At 42.1% G+C, this 16,382-nt stretch overlaps 1 long non-coding RNA gene across 2 annotated transcripts; it reads left to right on the forward strand.

The window, feature by feature from the left end:
* The first annotated feature begins 8 nt into the window (after window positions 1-8).
* LOC123741623 (uncharacterized) lies at window positions 9-4,095 on the forward strand. Of its 2 annotated transcripts, none has more exons than XR_006769099.1 (3): window positions 9-263; window positions 1,772-1,888; window positions 4,029-4,095. It is a non-coding gene; the product is annotated as an uncharacterized lncRNA (long non-coding RNA). The 2 variants fall into 2 exon arrangements; XR_006769100.1 differs by having other exon boundaries at window positions 4,023-4,082.
* The last annotated feature ends 12,287 nt before the right edge of the window (window positions 4,096-16,382 follow it).

A 16,382-nucleotide genomic window follows, 5' to 3' on the forward strand; every position in this document is an offset into this window, starting at 1 on the left:
TTGAACGAACATGCTGAGAACACCGGCGTCTAGTTGCTCTGAGGTTTGTTCAAGATCGACAAACAATCACATGTTTTTGAGCTAACTTTAAATTAATGCTTGTTCGTGAGGGAGTCATTAGCTAGTCATAACCCGCAGTCTCCGCTGTTATAACTGACCGGGCAGAAATAGTCAACGTCAATCCAAGGAGGCAAAAAGGACAGTTTCTGAGTTTAATTCAATAAAAGAAAATCAGCGAAAGGAGATTTGAAAATAAAGAGAAGGTTGGGCAAGAAAAGTAATGTTTAAGATGTACTTGGTGAAGTGTTAAACAATGTTGACACCCCTTGTCAAAAAATTGTTCTGCTGTATTTGACTGTAGCCTATAGTGCATTATCTTTATTTGCGGGTTAGGTTCGGGTACAGGCCTTAGATTTTCACTTCATCACATAGCCTGTTAGGGCGGTTGCAGATGGGTTATTAACAATTACGGGCAGTTGCAGGTAAACAAACCTAACTTGTAGCAGTGTCATGGATGACCTGCCTGACAACTTTGGGGCGGGAAACAGCTAACTTCCTACAATTCTACACATTTTGCAATGGGGCAAATAGAAAAATGTACAATTATATATATAATCTCATGCTATTCTACACATTTTGCAATGAGGCTGAGAGAATTTGCCATGTTTAAAGCTAATTTCCTGCAATTATTCACATTGCCATAGTGCAGAGAGACAAATGTGCAAAATTCTGTAATTCTAAATATTGTTGCCGTGCTTATTACCTGTTCATATGCTATCTGGGGATGGGGGGTGGCTCCAGGCAGCCCATGCCCCCTCCCCCGCCCCCCACCTTGTGGGGGCTGTGGGGTGTGTTGTTCGTCAGTGAGTAGCTCCTCAGTCAATAACAATAACACAATTTCAACAATGTGCAATAATAGTTTGTTTACATCTCCTTATAAACAAATAATTAACAGTTTATTAACTTTGTATTATCCATTTATCATTCATCCTACAGGTAATGGTCAATACCGTAACCCTACTTTATTGTATAATAACCATGGGGGTGCTGGTATCATTCTTCCTTGCAGGCTTTTAGAATTTCCCTTTCACCCTAGTCCATTCTATTAGAAATGAACAATTAGTTAAGTTAGCTTAGCTTAATTGTGGTCCTATGATAAAGGAGATTTCATTGCTTGTGTTGATTTAGACATCATTCTTTTGCATTAATGGACAAAGTGATGATATCATAGTGCTCCTTTTCTATACATAAAAATGTTTTGTCTCTTAATTTTGGTGGTTAGTAATTCAAAGTAGTCAAGCACTATCAGAAAACTAGAGGTGTGCTAGAGTGACTGTTGGTTTCACATTGTGCCTCCAGCTAGTGACAGGTGGTACCTTCACAGGGGAATTCAACCTGGTTTTCTGGTTTTCTCACCAGTAACAGCATATTATCCACAAATCACCTTCTCTTATGAATGGGGAGTATGTGTACATTGAGAAGTCTCAATAGAAATGAAACATTGTGATAGATATGATTGAGTTGGTTCTTTATTCTGAAAGAGAATAGTATTATTACTCAAGTGTTAGTTGAAATAGACACTTTTGATATATTTTTATCCATCAATGTGAAGCTTTCTACAGAGCCCCCATAGAATGGATCTTGAATTGCATTTCAGCATATAGTGTGTAAAAATGGCTGATAGTGATATAATTCTGATGGTAAATTATTATCTACTTGGTCTTCAGTAATGACTGATAGTGATATACTGATAGTAGGTCTTGCTCCCCAGAACTGTGCTGGTATGTCATATGAAGAGCTGAATGATGACCTTTAGCACAATGGGCAGGAGGCCCAAACTAAGAGGTTGGATGAACTTTTCCCCCATCTGCAGCCGTCAGTGGTAAAGGTAAGCATTTAGTTTAAAGGTTGCTTTTTGATGTCCCAGAGAGCTTCTGGATGAGAACAAGGTCAGAGTAAACACACAATACGATGTGTTATCTACTCCTGACAAATCAGCAAACAGGGATTACGTGACTGCGTTGACCAACAGAAGGAGCATGCCAGTGCTCAGTTTTCACATGGATTGATAGTATTGTGGGGGGAAGTTAGTGTACATCACTGGAGTTGAATTACAGCATAATGAACAGGTGTCACTGATGTCCCCCCTCTTCTAGCCATGGCCTAACAGTAGGCCTATAGCCCACCTTTGGTCTTCGTAGGACCCGAATAGGAACCTTTGGGGGACACATATTACTAGATGTCTATGTGAGCTAAAGATGGGAAGATTCTGGAAAATACTGAAGAATATTGAGATGCGAGGACGATGAGGCAGAGGAGGATGGAGACCAAACTACTCACACTGAAACACAAACTACAAACTACTCACACTGAAACACAAACTACAAACTACTCACACTGAAACACAAACTACAAACTACTCACACTGAAACACAAACTACAAACTACTCACACTGAAACACAAACTACAAACTACTCACACTGAAACACAAACTACAAACTACTCACACTGAAACACAAACTACAAACTACTCACACGTTCGGAAACATAATGTTAACTTTCACTGCTATTCGGATGACACACCGCTGTACATTTCGATGAAACATGGTGAAGCCCCAAAATTGCCCTCCCTGTTTCAGACATAAGGAAGTGAGTGGATGGCTGCAAATGTTCTACTTTTAAACTTGTTCTAGGTCCCAAGAAACAAAGAGATCTTATGTTGAATCTGACAATTAATCTTGATGGTTGTTCAGTCGTCTCAAATAAATCTGTGAAGGACCTCTGCGTTACTCTGGACCCAGATCTCTCTTTTGACGAACATATCAAGACTGTTTCAAGGACAGCTTTTTTCCCATCTATGTAACATTGCAAAAATCTGAAACTTTCTGTCCAAAAATGATGCAGAAAAATGAATCCATGCTTTTGTCACTCCTAGGTTAGACTACAGCAACGCTCTACTTTCCGGCTACCTGGATAAAGCACTAAATAAACTTCAGTTAGTGCTAAACACGGCTGCTAGAATCTTGACAAGAACCAAAAAAATTGATCATATTACTCCAGTGCTAGCCTCTCGACACTGGCTTCCTGTTAAGGCAAGGGCTGATTTCAAGGTTTTACTGCTAACCTACAAAGCATTACATGGGCTTGCTCCTACCTATCTTTCCGATTTGGTCCTGCCGTACATACCTACACGTATGCTACGGTCACAAGACGCAGGCCTCCTTACTGTCCCTAGAATTTCTAAGCAAACAGCTGGAGGCAGGGCTTTCTCCTATAGAGTTCCATTTTTATGGAATGGTCTAGCTACCCATGTGAGAGACGCAGACTCGGTCTCAACATTTAAGTCTTTATTGAAGACTAATCTCTTCAGTAGGTCCTATGATTGAGTGTAGTCTGGCCCAGGAGTGTGAAGGTGAACGGAAAGGCACTGGAGCAACAAACCGCCCTTGCTGTCTCTGCCTGGCCGGGTCCCCTCTCTCCACTGGGATTCTCTGCCTCTAACCCTATTACAGGGGCTGAGTCATTGGCTTACTGGTGCTCTTCCATGCTTTTCCTAGGAGGGGTGCGTCACTTGAGTGGGTTGAGTCACTGACGTGATCTTCCTGTCCGGGTTGGCGCCCCCCTTGGGTTGTGCCGTGGTGGAGATCTTTGTGGGCTATACTCAGCCTTGTCTCAGGATGGTAAGTTGGTGGTTGAAGATATCTCTCTAGTTGTGTGGGGCTGTGCTTTGGCAAAGTGGGTGGGGTTATATCCTGCCTGTTTGGCCTTGTCCGGGGGTAACGTCCGATGGGGCCACAGTGTCTCCCGACCCCTCCTGTCTCAGCCTCCAGTATTTATGCTGCAGTAGTTTATGTTTCGGGGGACTAGGGTCAGTCTGTTATATCTGGAGTATTTCTCCTGTCTTATCTGGTGTCCTGTGTGAATTTAAGTATTCTCTCTCTCCTCTCTCTCTCTCTCTCTCTCTCTCTCTCTCTCTCTCTCTCTCTCTCTCTCTCTCTCTCTCTCTCTCTCTTTTTTTGAGCCCTAGGACCATGCCTCAGGACTACCTGGTCTGATGACTCCTTGTTTCCCCCAGTCCACCTGGCCATGCTGCTGCTCCAGTTTCAACTGTTCTGCCTGCGGCTATGAAACCCTGAGCTGTTCACCGGACGTGCTACCTGTCCAGACCTGCTGTTTTCAACTCTCTAGAGACAGCAGGAGCGGTAGAGATACTCTGAATGATCGGCTATGAAAAGCCAACTGACATTTACTCCTGAGGTGCTGACCTGTTGCACACTCGACAACCACTGTGATTGTTATTATTTGACCCTGCTGATCATCTATGAACATTTGAACATCTTGGCCATGTTCTGTTATAATCTCCACCTGGCACAGCCACAGCCAGAGTTTCCCCTTTCCCTGTGTGGAGTACAGGTTTTCTCCAACCTTGCAGAAAGTGACTGCCAGTACAAACACATCATTGTCAGAACTCTTGAACACTACATGTGTGCTGTACTGTGATGCATGCGCACAATCCAGTAATAGCCAAGTGATGGCCTCTTGTATTGTGAACAGTGCTGGCAGTGGTAAAACCTCAAGATATGTGCCGCTGCTGTTCATTCTGAGCGCATGGCACTCAGATCCATGTCCATCTATTAGGGTAATGTCCTCAATCAGATCTTTCCTGGTCTTGGATCATGTCACAAAGACCAACTGTTGCAGACATTCTTTGTTATCGCCACACAACAAGAATTTGGACCATTGTTTGGGGGGGTTTTCTGGTCGTCCGAATATATTTTAGTCACCTGACACCCTTTTGTTGCTCAACGACCTCCTTCAGCGTTCTTGATGCCCATTGTTTTGTATGTGTCTGGGACAAAATGCACCACTTTAGATTAGCTGGCTATGTCTGTAGTTATCAGGAACTTTAGTGCCCTGTTAGCAAACATCCCAAATGTATCTTGCTGTTTCATAACTTGAACAAGTGTCATTGCATCCCACACCCAGGTTGAGCCATCAGGGATGCTTTCAACTGTGGCTGGTGGGTTTACTGATCCCTCTAGAAAGTACATGAACTTTGCTTTATCAGTTTTCACGAGGGAGCCATGCTTGTTGGCAATTGCTGCAGGCAAGGGCCCCAGACTATTAGATGAGCATTTCACTGTTGATCTTTCTCACTGTGCCTACCACAATGAGCCTTGCAAAAAGATCTTGAGGAACAGTGCCCGGGAGGAAGAGTGCCCGAGACCATTCAATAAACCTATCAGCTAAGCGGATCCTGTCATGTGTCAAACAGCCATGGCTAATGAGGAATGCTTGGGTATGAGCCATCTCCCTTTCATTATGAGGTTCATAACATCCTGGCAAGTTGTATACAATCTTCTGACTCTCCTCCTCTAACATTCACACGTACATTGTCAGTAGAGGGGTCTGTTGTCATGCCTGTTGTCCAGGCAATGAAATTGAAAAGCTCATTTGGGACCAGATTTGAGGCAGAGAGAGATGAGGACTGTCAGTTCTTGTAGTAATGCTGCCACAGTTGTATAATGCTAATTTAGTCATCTAGCTCTTAATCTGCAATGGTTTTAAACTTAGAAACTAGTCAAAGTAAGGAATATAATAGCTATTGAATATCTTTATTCGTTCTTTGTTCATAATAAAATATGATTAGCAATTTACACTGCAGGATGAAGACATTAACGAACATATTTTTTATAAAGTGCAACTGTAAAAAAAAAAATCTGGCTCTTGTACAATACAACAGTAACACATGCAAATGTAATAAAAAAAAAAAATCCTGGTTAGGCGATATGCTATTGCTTGCTTTTTCTATGATGTAGTGTACTAGAGTTCTGATTGGATCATCGGATAGTGGTGGCATTTAGCAGTACCGGGATTTTGCCTGACCAGACAGATAATTATAAGAGATGTTTTTAGATAAATGTGCATAAACTAGAGGTGCCAGCATATTTTACAAGTCTTGTAGAAATTATTTAATGTCATATACAAAAAAACAGCTCCTCTCTCCACAGATCGATCGACTTCACTTTTTTTTGGCCTCGGCCCACCACCGAACTCCTCCATTGTAAAATATATATATTTTGGAAGCTATAGAAAGATATTTATTAATGTCTACATTTGTTTTTGACAGGTATATTTTATTTCAGACACCTTACTACATGCTTTTACATTATGTTAAGTGAACTGAAAATGAAAAGAAAACATTAAAAAAACATATACAAACATATTCCTTTAAGTTTTTTTTTAAAAAGTCTATAAGAAATAAATACTTAAATACATTTTGCTGAAATACTGTAGAATTCCATTAATTCCTTTGGAGGACTGCTCTTTCTGTGGAGTACCAATATGGCCTCCAGTGGCTTCAAAGCCTCGCATTGGCCAATACATAGCATCAGCAATCCAGGGTTTATACACATCATTGGGTGAAATCCACATAGATGACATCAAAATCAATGACTCAAGGTAATGAATTTCAAGTAAGTATTCTTGTCTTTTGTATCACGAAAGATAACATTACATTGGATTTTTATAGAAGGTAAGATTTCAGATCTATTCTAATCCCAGGGGAGGGAAGGATGGAGGGAGGAAGTGCTGGGTTTGGGGAGGGGGACGATCACATCTATTATTACTATCTAGCAGTTTATTTGTCTATCTGTGCCCTGACTGACAAAGTTTGTCCTGACAGCTTGTTTGGCAGGAGCCGACGTTCCTCTGTCGTCCTTCTTGCTGCTTTCCGCACTGACCTTGGGAGCTGTGGCCCTTTGGAGAGAGATGCATTGTGCTGCAGAGATTCACTGCCAATTACAAGTGACAGGTAATACAATGGCCTCTGTCTACACTAAGACTAGATCTGATAAAGATCTTCACTGGATAAAAGAGTATCGACCTCTTTAGATGGATGTAATGAGGATAATTGTTGCTCCTCTGACTTTGTTTTTACATTCTCATGAGACACTAGATTACCCCGCTGGTGTCGGTGTGATACCTCTCCAATGTGGTCGATGTTCTGTTACTCGCATACGATGTGGTGCAAGGACACTGTAGAAATCCCTCTCTCAAACTCTCTCTCTTTATCTACACCATGGATAAAGATGTGTCGCTTCCCATAACACCAAGATAAGATGTCACTTTTTAATACGCGGGATACTGCTGCAAAGTGTTGTAATGCTTTTTGAATCCTTGCATGCAACCAGATAATAAGGTATGACTTATATTATCACTTTATATTTAGCTAACTGTCCTGACCATAGACTGTATCTTGACATTCTGTAGAATTGAATCATACACAGTGTCTATGATGTTACCCCTAGTTTGAGTGAATCGTTTCTTTTTTATGAAACTGCCAACTCATGGTCTCCAGTCAATCTTTAAAAAATATTTTGTTACTCAAAGATGGACCTCTTTTAGTGACAGACTCTAGAGTCCTGATAAACATGTACAGATCGCTTCTGCAGTGAGATCTACAGTGTGGGCGTGCAGCAGGCTCTATGCTAAGCTAGGTCGCCATCATCTGTAGCAGGGAGCCACGTTGTTTGTGTCTGGAGTGGGGAACAAAAGGGCAGGGAGAGGGGGATTTTGGGGTGGGTGAGAGGGGTTGGTGGTTCATCGAGGGAGGGGGGTAGTAGGGAGATTGGTCGCTTTACAAATGTGACAGGCACATTGCTGTAGTTGATGTACTCTGTCATCTTTACTTTTAGGAATGCCATCAATTTTTACACTTCTGTTAATAAGTATTTCAGAAAAGTGGGCTGACTGTTTTATCATTCACATATCTGTTTAAATGAAACCCAGATGTGTCATTTTTTGTCTGAAAAACAGGGGCACCTCTCTGGATGTAGGCAGCTGAGACATAGTGTTAACTCATGATACAACCCATCTTAAGAGGAGCCAAATTCACTTTATGTGACAGGTTTTTTTATCGGTTGGAAGCATTTCAAGCCTACTGATTTGAAGATGTCATCTGAAATCATCTTATTACGTAGGGTGGTGGAATTAATCTTGACATTTAGTATCAGAGAAATACTTGTTGATTCGCAGTATTAAAGGAGATTGCCTGCCAGTTTAAATAATATGCTATGTTTTTGCTATGTATTCAAGCTTCCATCTACGATTCCGGACCTATTCCCATTTGAACCAGGTTATTTTCATAAATTGTGTTATTGATTTGAACCGTATTACCAGTACTTCTAGGGAATATTTTCTCCTCAGATGCTGATTTCTGAAATGTTATAAGCACTTCTCTTTTTCCATCTTTTTGTTACAGTATTTTAAGAATGACTATTGGTGTGTGAAGCTGCAGGAACCCATATGGCAGGGTTCCCCAGTAGGCTGCCCGCTGGCGATTCTATTTGGCCCCCCGAGTTTTTTGAGCCCCAAATTGTTTTACTTTTTTATTTTATTTTCGATGTTGGACATAAAAGACTAGGAAATCATCTAAAGTGGTTTTAAATTAGGAAATCTGTTTCCAAGTATTCCCACACATAAATACAGGGGCATAGTATGTGATTATGCCATATTATGTGATTGTATCCCAATATAATCAAGGTTTGAAATTACTCTGTTTTTGTCAAATACTTTCTCAATTTGGGCTTCTTGTGATCATTTTGCAGTGTACAAATGATTTATAACTATGTTCCGGACCCGACCATCCGCTCAGCCTGCGGATGAATGTAATTGCCCTATGGGATGCCCTTCAATTTTTATTTCAACCATGTTTATATAGTGGCAATGTTTGCCATCCTCTCAGAAGTATTCTTTTTTTTCAGGTAGCTTCTACCCTTCTATTGACATGTCCTTGTGGGTGTAGTGTGAGTTTGCTTTAGAAAAAGACAATTAAACCAAGTAATTTCCTTCTCTTATCCATGTTGATACATGGATTATGTTAGATGACTTGGCAATCGTCCATTGTGTGAGCACATGACATGAAAGGAAATGTGTGCTTTGCCTGTGATTTAGCATATTCTTTCTTGTTTTTAGGATTTTAATGAAATATCTGTTAGAGCTTGGAATATGCTCGTTTGAAAACTTTCATGGGGTTTAATTAATACAGTTGTCTACCATAACCGGCTTAAACATGTATACCATTATGATACATTTCATTCCCATTCCATAGTCCCTTTAGTCATACTCTGAGTTTTCAGGTGGTGTGTAAAAGAGGTAGTCTTGCAATAGCAGAGCAGCATGGATGAACAGTCAACATCTGTATTCACTGTTGAATAATACTGTACACTCGTTTACTGTGGCAGTTCTCAGAGTCTGATGGCTACTTGTATGTGAAGTATCCAGGTACATCAACAATATATGGAGCATGTCAGGGTTGTTGGCTTTCTTCAGTGCTCCAGGTGATGTTCACTAAAGGGATGTCACAGGATATTCAACTGTAGGCCTTCAGTCATTGATCTTTACACCACTGCTGTACAAGGTATAGCTTCCACAGACAGTGACATGTTCATTATAATGTTGTCCAAAAACAAGTAAAATACAGCATACAGTTTCACAAAGAATGAATATGCTGCTCCATTCCAAAATGAAGCTTTGCGATGTATTTCACTAGTTGCCCATTCTAAACAGCTGTGTTGTATGTGTAATATCTGTCCCTCCGTCTACAGTTTGTGTCTACGCTGATGGTCCACTGATGAGTCCTTATGATCAGTATTGTCCTGCTCCTGGGTTCAGTTCAGGGCTAATATCCAATCACAGCTTTAATATACACACACAGCCGAGGGACTTGTTCCGCGCGTCAGACCAAAATATACCCCCGCTCCTTCACCCCTCGACTGGCTCAATTTAAGCATGGGGCTGTGTTCTCCTCCTATCTGCCCTGGGGTTTTTTACATATCTGATGTCCTATGTGTTCCTTGGTTTAATGTGTATGATCTGAGTGTGATCGTAACGGTGAGGAATAACATGTGTGCTGTTATTTCACCAGCCAACACAGCACACAGGCATCAACTATTTATGTGAAACGTGTTTTGGGAAGAGGTTGTGTGGGATAGGGTGTAAAAGTGAACAAAGAATATGAAACGCCTAAAAATGAACGCAAAGGGACAATATTGAAAAGATATTGGATTGTAATGTTGAGATATTGAATAAATATAATTAAGTGCTTTCTCCCCAACATCTAGTTTGCACAGCTCTGTTCCAAAACAGTGTTACATTTACAAACCTATAATGTATAAAGACCATTTATACAATCAACATTTTCATCCCATGTTACAGTACCCTCTGCCTCAGAGGACTGCACGTCCTTGGCTTACCTCTATCTCTCAGGTGAAATGGAAGATGCGTATCTAGGCCTATAGCTACTACAGCCCGTATACTTTCCAGAGAGAGAGAATGTTCTGTTCATTGTATCTATAAAGATCTCTTCCTCTCATTGGTGTGCCCTTGATTTGCTCACAAAGCAAACCCAGGCCTGCTGTGGGTCCCCAGAGACACCCAGAGAGTAGCAGCTGCTCGCTCTTTCTCCAAACCAACATGGGCAGCACACACATGGGGTGGGGGGTGACGGATGAGGGGGTACTATTTAACGCTCCGCCATGGCTAAACACTGTTGGAGAATCGGTAAACATTGATAGGCATCCTTGCACAACTGGAAATGTTTGATATGAGCATCAGGGATGTAATTATTTATTTAATTTAGAGGGCAAGGGGCGGGGGCTTAGTTTTGCTGTGAAGGATGAAGGATGCACACTCATGGGTTTAGCATATCAAGTCGTACCCCAATGACTGAAACTAAAAAGAGGCTCTAAAAAAGTAATTGTTTTGTATCACTCTCTTTTGGTTCTCTGCCTATAAGCTTTTCCATGTATGTCCAAAAAGTGGTGTGATCAAAGTTTGACAAAAAAAAATAATATATTATTGAGCTTTCCCTGGCTCAGTAAATTAAATTAATTACAACCTTATAAAGAGTCTAAATGGGCTGTGGGGATCTAATGTCTAGTCCCCTCCAGCGTGCAGTAGGCTAGGCTGCATTTCCCTGGTATCAGGTGGCTCTGATTGACACATTGTGGGGCAAGCTTATTAATGCCAATGGGGATGGAGAAAATTTGATTCCAGTCTGTGTCACAGCCAGGCTATGTATGCCAAGCCAAGTCCAGGCACGTATATTTACACATATCAGGGAAAAGGGGATGCTTCCTCATTTTGAGTGTTTTATTCCCCCTATGAATGTGGTGAAGCTGGTAATACATTGACTGTATGTTGATTCCACAGTAGTGAAAGGAAGGCAAGACAGGCATTTATTGCTGTCTAATCAGATTGTGAAATTAATTATGCAGACAGCATCAAGCTCAATTGCAGTTAATTTCTCTCCAATTAATTGTAATGCAAGCCAATTTCAAGATGTGAAAGATCTGAGAGCACTAACAGAAACTGTCCTCTCCATACAAATTGCTTGTGTTTCCACTCTGCCCATCCCACACCTCACCCCAAAGAGTCCCATTGACCAGTTTTATATTTTTGTAAATGGGGGGGATTAGCCATCAGGAGGGCATGCTTGGTTATCACATTTTCACAATGCTGTCACATTGTTGTGGTTCTTTTAATTTAAATCCTACTGTGGGTTGGAGCTGACCTTTTTAGAAGGGATAATTAAGACCATAATGGCGAGGTGCTCCTCTTGTCTGTCTGTCTGCATAGAGTGGATGATTAACTGAGTCTCTGTTAATGGGGACAAGGCTGGACACTGAAGGCTAGATTTGTTCAGTCAGTGGAGGTGTATTATTCAATCACCATCGCAGATCACCTCCCTCACCTGTCTGCTGGAAGTACATTAAGATAAGGGCCGTTCTGTTTGGTATTTATTAGCATGTCAGATGATCTGCTTTGCCTTTGCTGTCGTTGAACCAAACTGGTGGTCAATCAGAAATGATCTTTTTTTTATCAGTCACTTAAACACTCTAGTGATGAATCTGTGGGTGAGCATTTGAGGGCATCACTGTATTTTAGTGTTGTCTCCCTTTGTGGAGACATACTTACATTGATCTCCTGCTGAGTGTTGTCCTGCACCTAAGGTGCAACAGAAGTAGAGCTGTCACATCAGATCAGCGGAAGTGTTGCAGTACAGCGCCTCATGTTCACTTCCCCTCTTTTTATCTTGTCTGGCATTCAGAGAGCCAAGGTTCCCAGGACAGCATATGTTTGATCAGCAGATCCCAGCTCCACTCATGAATAGTAATGTCCCCCTCCCTGGCCAGGGTCCCATAGATTTTAGCCAGCCTGGGACTGGAGTTTTACCAACAGGGCCAGCCCCCCCATGCTCCGTGGGGACACTGGGGGGGCCCCAGCTTCCTGCCCGAGGAGGTCCGTCAACGCCAAGCCTACATGCATCACTGTCTGATGCATGGAGTCCCAGTCTGAGTGGGACTGGGTTGGCCAACCCCAGACATTGTCTCCCCCCTAGACACAGTAGGATGCACCCCCAGGCCTTGCTTTATGTCCCACAGCACAGGGTCATGGCAGAGGTACTGAATGACCAATAACTCTGTGTTATCTCCTGTACTTAATGTTGTCAATACTTTGTTGTCAATACTTTATGTTGCTTATGTATTGAGGAAGTAGTCATTGACACAACCAAATGACACAACTGTGACAGATATGTAGGGATTAGGAATCACCATATTGAGGTTCTCAACTGAGGTTCAAACTATTTTAAATGGTTACCTTCTGGATAATGTGCGTTAAGATACATTTTTCCGTCTTTACACTTGTTTTCGGTTTAATTCTCTGTTCAGATAATCCATTAATCAAATGTAACAGTCTTTAAAATGTCATGGTGTCTTTGTATCACAGCTATAATAAATGCCTCATAGCTGGGTAAGAGCTATACTGCCCTCTAGTGCTGCCTTGAAACAAATGTATTGTCCATGCTATTTTAAAAGATCTGTAGATAAAGTACAGCTTTTCATCTTGCCCACCACCGAAGGTTTAGCTATCTCCTTTTCTAAATCTTGCTATCTCTGAATAAATGTTAGTATTGTAGGGTTGAGCTCACCACAACAACAGCTGCAGCATTTGTTTGCCTTGGCTCTGGCGAAGGTGAGAACCAGTTATGCTTATACTCCACCATGTAGACTCCCTCCTGCCTGACAGGCTAGGCCCGTTGCCAGGCCAGACCACGGTCCTTGCCAGGGGAATGCCCATTACTGGAGAGCAGCCCTCCACCCACACCATAGCCCTCTGCCAAGGCGCTAACTGTCAGTGCCCAAAGTGCCAGAGTGGAATTGGGTTCAAAAAGTCAAGGAGGAGGAGTGCCTTTCCTCTTACCAACCTCAAGCGAGACTACCCATTTGTGCTAACCTCTGTGCCCCGTGAGAATAAAATCTTCATATGTGTTTCTGAACAGTGTGAAACTATGAATTGTAATGCAGTGATAGGTCAATCCTAATAACCTTTATTTTTCATTATCTTACCAAAGAACTGGATAAAGTAACAGATATTTATGCCATAAGAAACCACATTTGTTTTTCTCCGAATACCTTTGTCAGCTAATAGTAATGTAGACTCTGTACCTCTCATTCGAAAATGTGAAGAAGAGGGCTTCTTCCTACAACGTAAACCATTGTGAGATACATGTATTCTCAGCACATAGATCCTACAGCTCAAGGTCAAGAGGATTCAATGAGGGCTTATCATTAGAGCCAATTATTAGGTCTGACAATGCGTTTCAAACAAATCAATAGCCCTGGTCAAAGCTCTTTCAGAGGGCTGGTCTTCCAATCAATCTCACTCAGGGCCAGACATCTTTTCTCCCATGTTGATGATGGATATTGATGCAACCCTTCTAGCCCATAGTAATCTGTATATATACATGTATGTTTTCAGTCTGTGAAGGAAATGCATTCAGCAATATACCACAATTGTTACCATTTTAGCTGGCATACTAGACTGTTTTTAGGGAGAAGGTTTTAGAAGAAGAAGTTATTGCAGAATATCTCCTACATCAGCGTCCAAGCCAGCACCACAGAGGGTGGAGGAGTGGGCACCCGAGAAGGGCTCTGGCACGGTAGTATGTCCCTGGCCAGCATTGCAGTGCCCTCTGGCATCATCATGGATATTATACAGGGCTCAACCCAACCCTGAGGCTTGCTGAGGGAGCACCTTGATTAATGCATTTCAAATGGTCCAAACTAGATTAGATTAAATGAGGTAAAGATGCCTCTACGGTAGTGTATCAGAGTGGGAGAAAGAGGAAAGGGATGGGCATTGCATTTAATGCACACGTTAGGTATGTCATATGGGAATTTGCTCTTCCAAATCCTAACGATTACAACAATTATCTCTTATAGGTGGGAGATTTTTTTTTCAGTTATCATATGCACGTTGAATTCATTCTTTGGTTCAATGCAATCATTCTCAAATGAGCCGCCACTCTTGTCAAATAGCCTGGAGAATAAAGGCTGCGTGTGTTTTACTGGCAATGAAGATAACACAGTGCCAGTCTTCAGATTGGTAGAGGTGGATGTCTGTAGACAGCCAAATCAATGGGGTTTCCTTTGACGTGAAGGTGTAGGCTTGCTGAAAGGCAGATTTGTGAGATGCTGCTACCTTGGGACATTGTTCTCCTGTCAGTCTTGGCAAGCCTAACAATGTAATCTCTCTCTTCTCTGCTCTCTTCTTCTCCTCTCTCCTGAGGAGCAAATATCCTTCAGGTAAACAGCAATACATGTCACCCCCTGAAGATGTACAATTTAATATTTTGTGTGTGCCAGTTAGGAGGCTGTAGATTGAGAGGCTTAGCTGCAGATAAAGGAAATACATTTTTCATCAGGAATAATACGACGCTTAGAGAAAGCACAAGGAGCAGGTGAAAGAGGACAGGGAATTTGTCAAGTGTTGTCACTTCAGGATAATACTGCTTAGCGTTTGATCGGAGTAATCAAGGGGTGTGATGTCTAAGGATGGGGGATTAAACCAGTGTTCACTGGGCTGATGGGAGCCGGTTGAATGCTGCCATTTCACTGGGCTCAATGGAATTCGCAGGAGTTTTGTTCAGTCTGATTTTAGTTATGTCTCTGGATCTGTTGGAGTGTTTCCAACAGCTGGAGCTGTCCGTTTATCCTGAAGGTGTGGACTGCAATGTTGAACACAACACATGAATCTAATCCTTTTTCATTGTTTGATTCAAGATGATAACCTGTACATAGGTTGGAAAGGTTGTCCTCTGGGATAGTCTACTATGAAAGGAAATTATCAATCTATTCCAATGACTTTCTAGTCCTGCTTTTTTGTTAAGATGCCAGTTGCTGAAGTTTGCTGTAAGTCTACTGCCCCTGCAGTGCCAACGATGAGTCTCACCTTTTGCTCTTTCTCAATTTCATGATCTTAATATCTCCCTTGATGTTTTCAATGGAGTAACTAACTTGTGTGGGTTCAGTGGTACAGTCTGGCACGGTGTGGTGTGGTGGGTGGATGCTTACATGGAGTCCTCTCTAATTTGTTTCTGCTCCAAGGGTTCTCATTAAGGATATGTGGTGGGAGGGCTCACAGTGAGAGGAGGAGAGGCCATGCAGCTTGGGAAGGTCACAAAGACAACAGTATGTTGGGATTACTGGTTGTACGGCTGCGTCCCAAATGGCACCCCATTCCCTATTTACTGCAGCCCACTACTTTTAACCAGAGCCCCTTTAGACCCTGGTTAGAAGTAGTGCACTATAAATTGACAAAGCAAATGATAATGATGATTAAAAATGTAATGTTGTCCTATTATGTGCCTGTTTTGAATCTCCGTGCTTTCTGTACCTGCCTACTGTGACCACCTGATGGCAGAAAACACCACAACCACAGGAGCTGTTAATGCCACACACTGAGAACCACAGAGGGCCCTCTCCATGAGGTGAGGTGGTAGTGGCTTATTCACTGGTGTGAAAACATGGGATATGAAATGAATGTCCAGGGGATTTTGTACTAGCCTACTATAGCTTATCAAAATTTACAGGAGCAAGTGTAATTTGAATTGTTTATCTCACCTCTCTCAATCAGTGTCTCAACAAGTAATTAAGAAATGACCTACAAGAATGTGGAATTTTTTTGGCCCTTCTCTTATCTCCCACGTATTGAAACATCACAAGACGCCAGAAGGGCAAACTAAATTGGTTGGCTCAGTACACTCCTGGCTCTCGTGGCAGGTCGTTGTTCAGGGGCGCGGCAGTGCCGGAGTGAGCCAGATGGGCTGCGGCCGCCCGGTGCCAAACAAACAGACGAGAGTGAGGGAGGGAGCAAAGTAGTAATGAGCATTCCGAGTCTTTTCGGTGAACCTGCTCATTTGGCTCCCAAATGGCTTTTCATTCAAAATGCTTACATTTTTTCCCAGAACCATGAAAAGATTCCAAAGCTCAAAGGGTAAGCTACCATTATGCCAGATAGTGAAATGCAGCTTCAA

Source organism: Salmo salar, chromosome ssa03 (assembly GCF_905237065.1).
Source record: "Salmo salar chromosome ssa03, Ssal_v3.1, whole genome shotgun sequence".
NCBI classification, from domain to species: domain Eukaryota; kingdom Metazoa; phylum Chordata; class Actinopteri; order Salmoniformes; family Salmonidae; genus Salmo; species Salmo salar.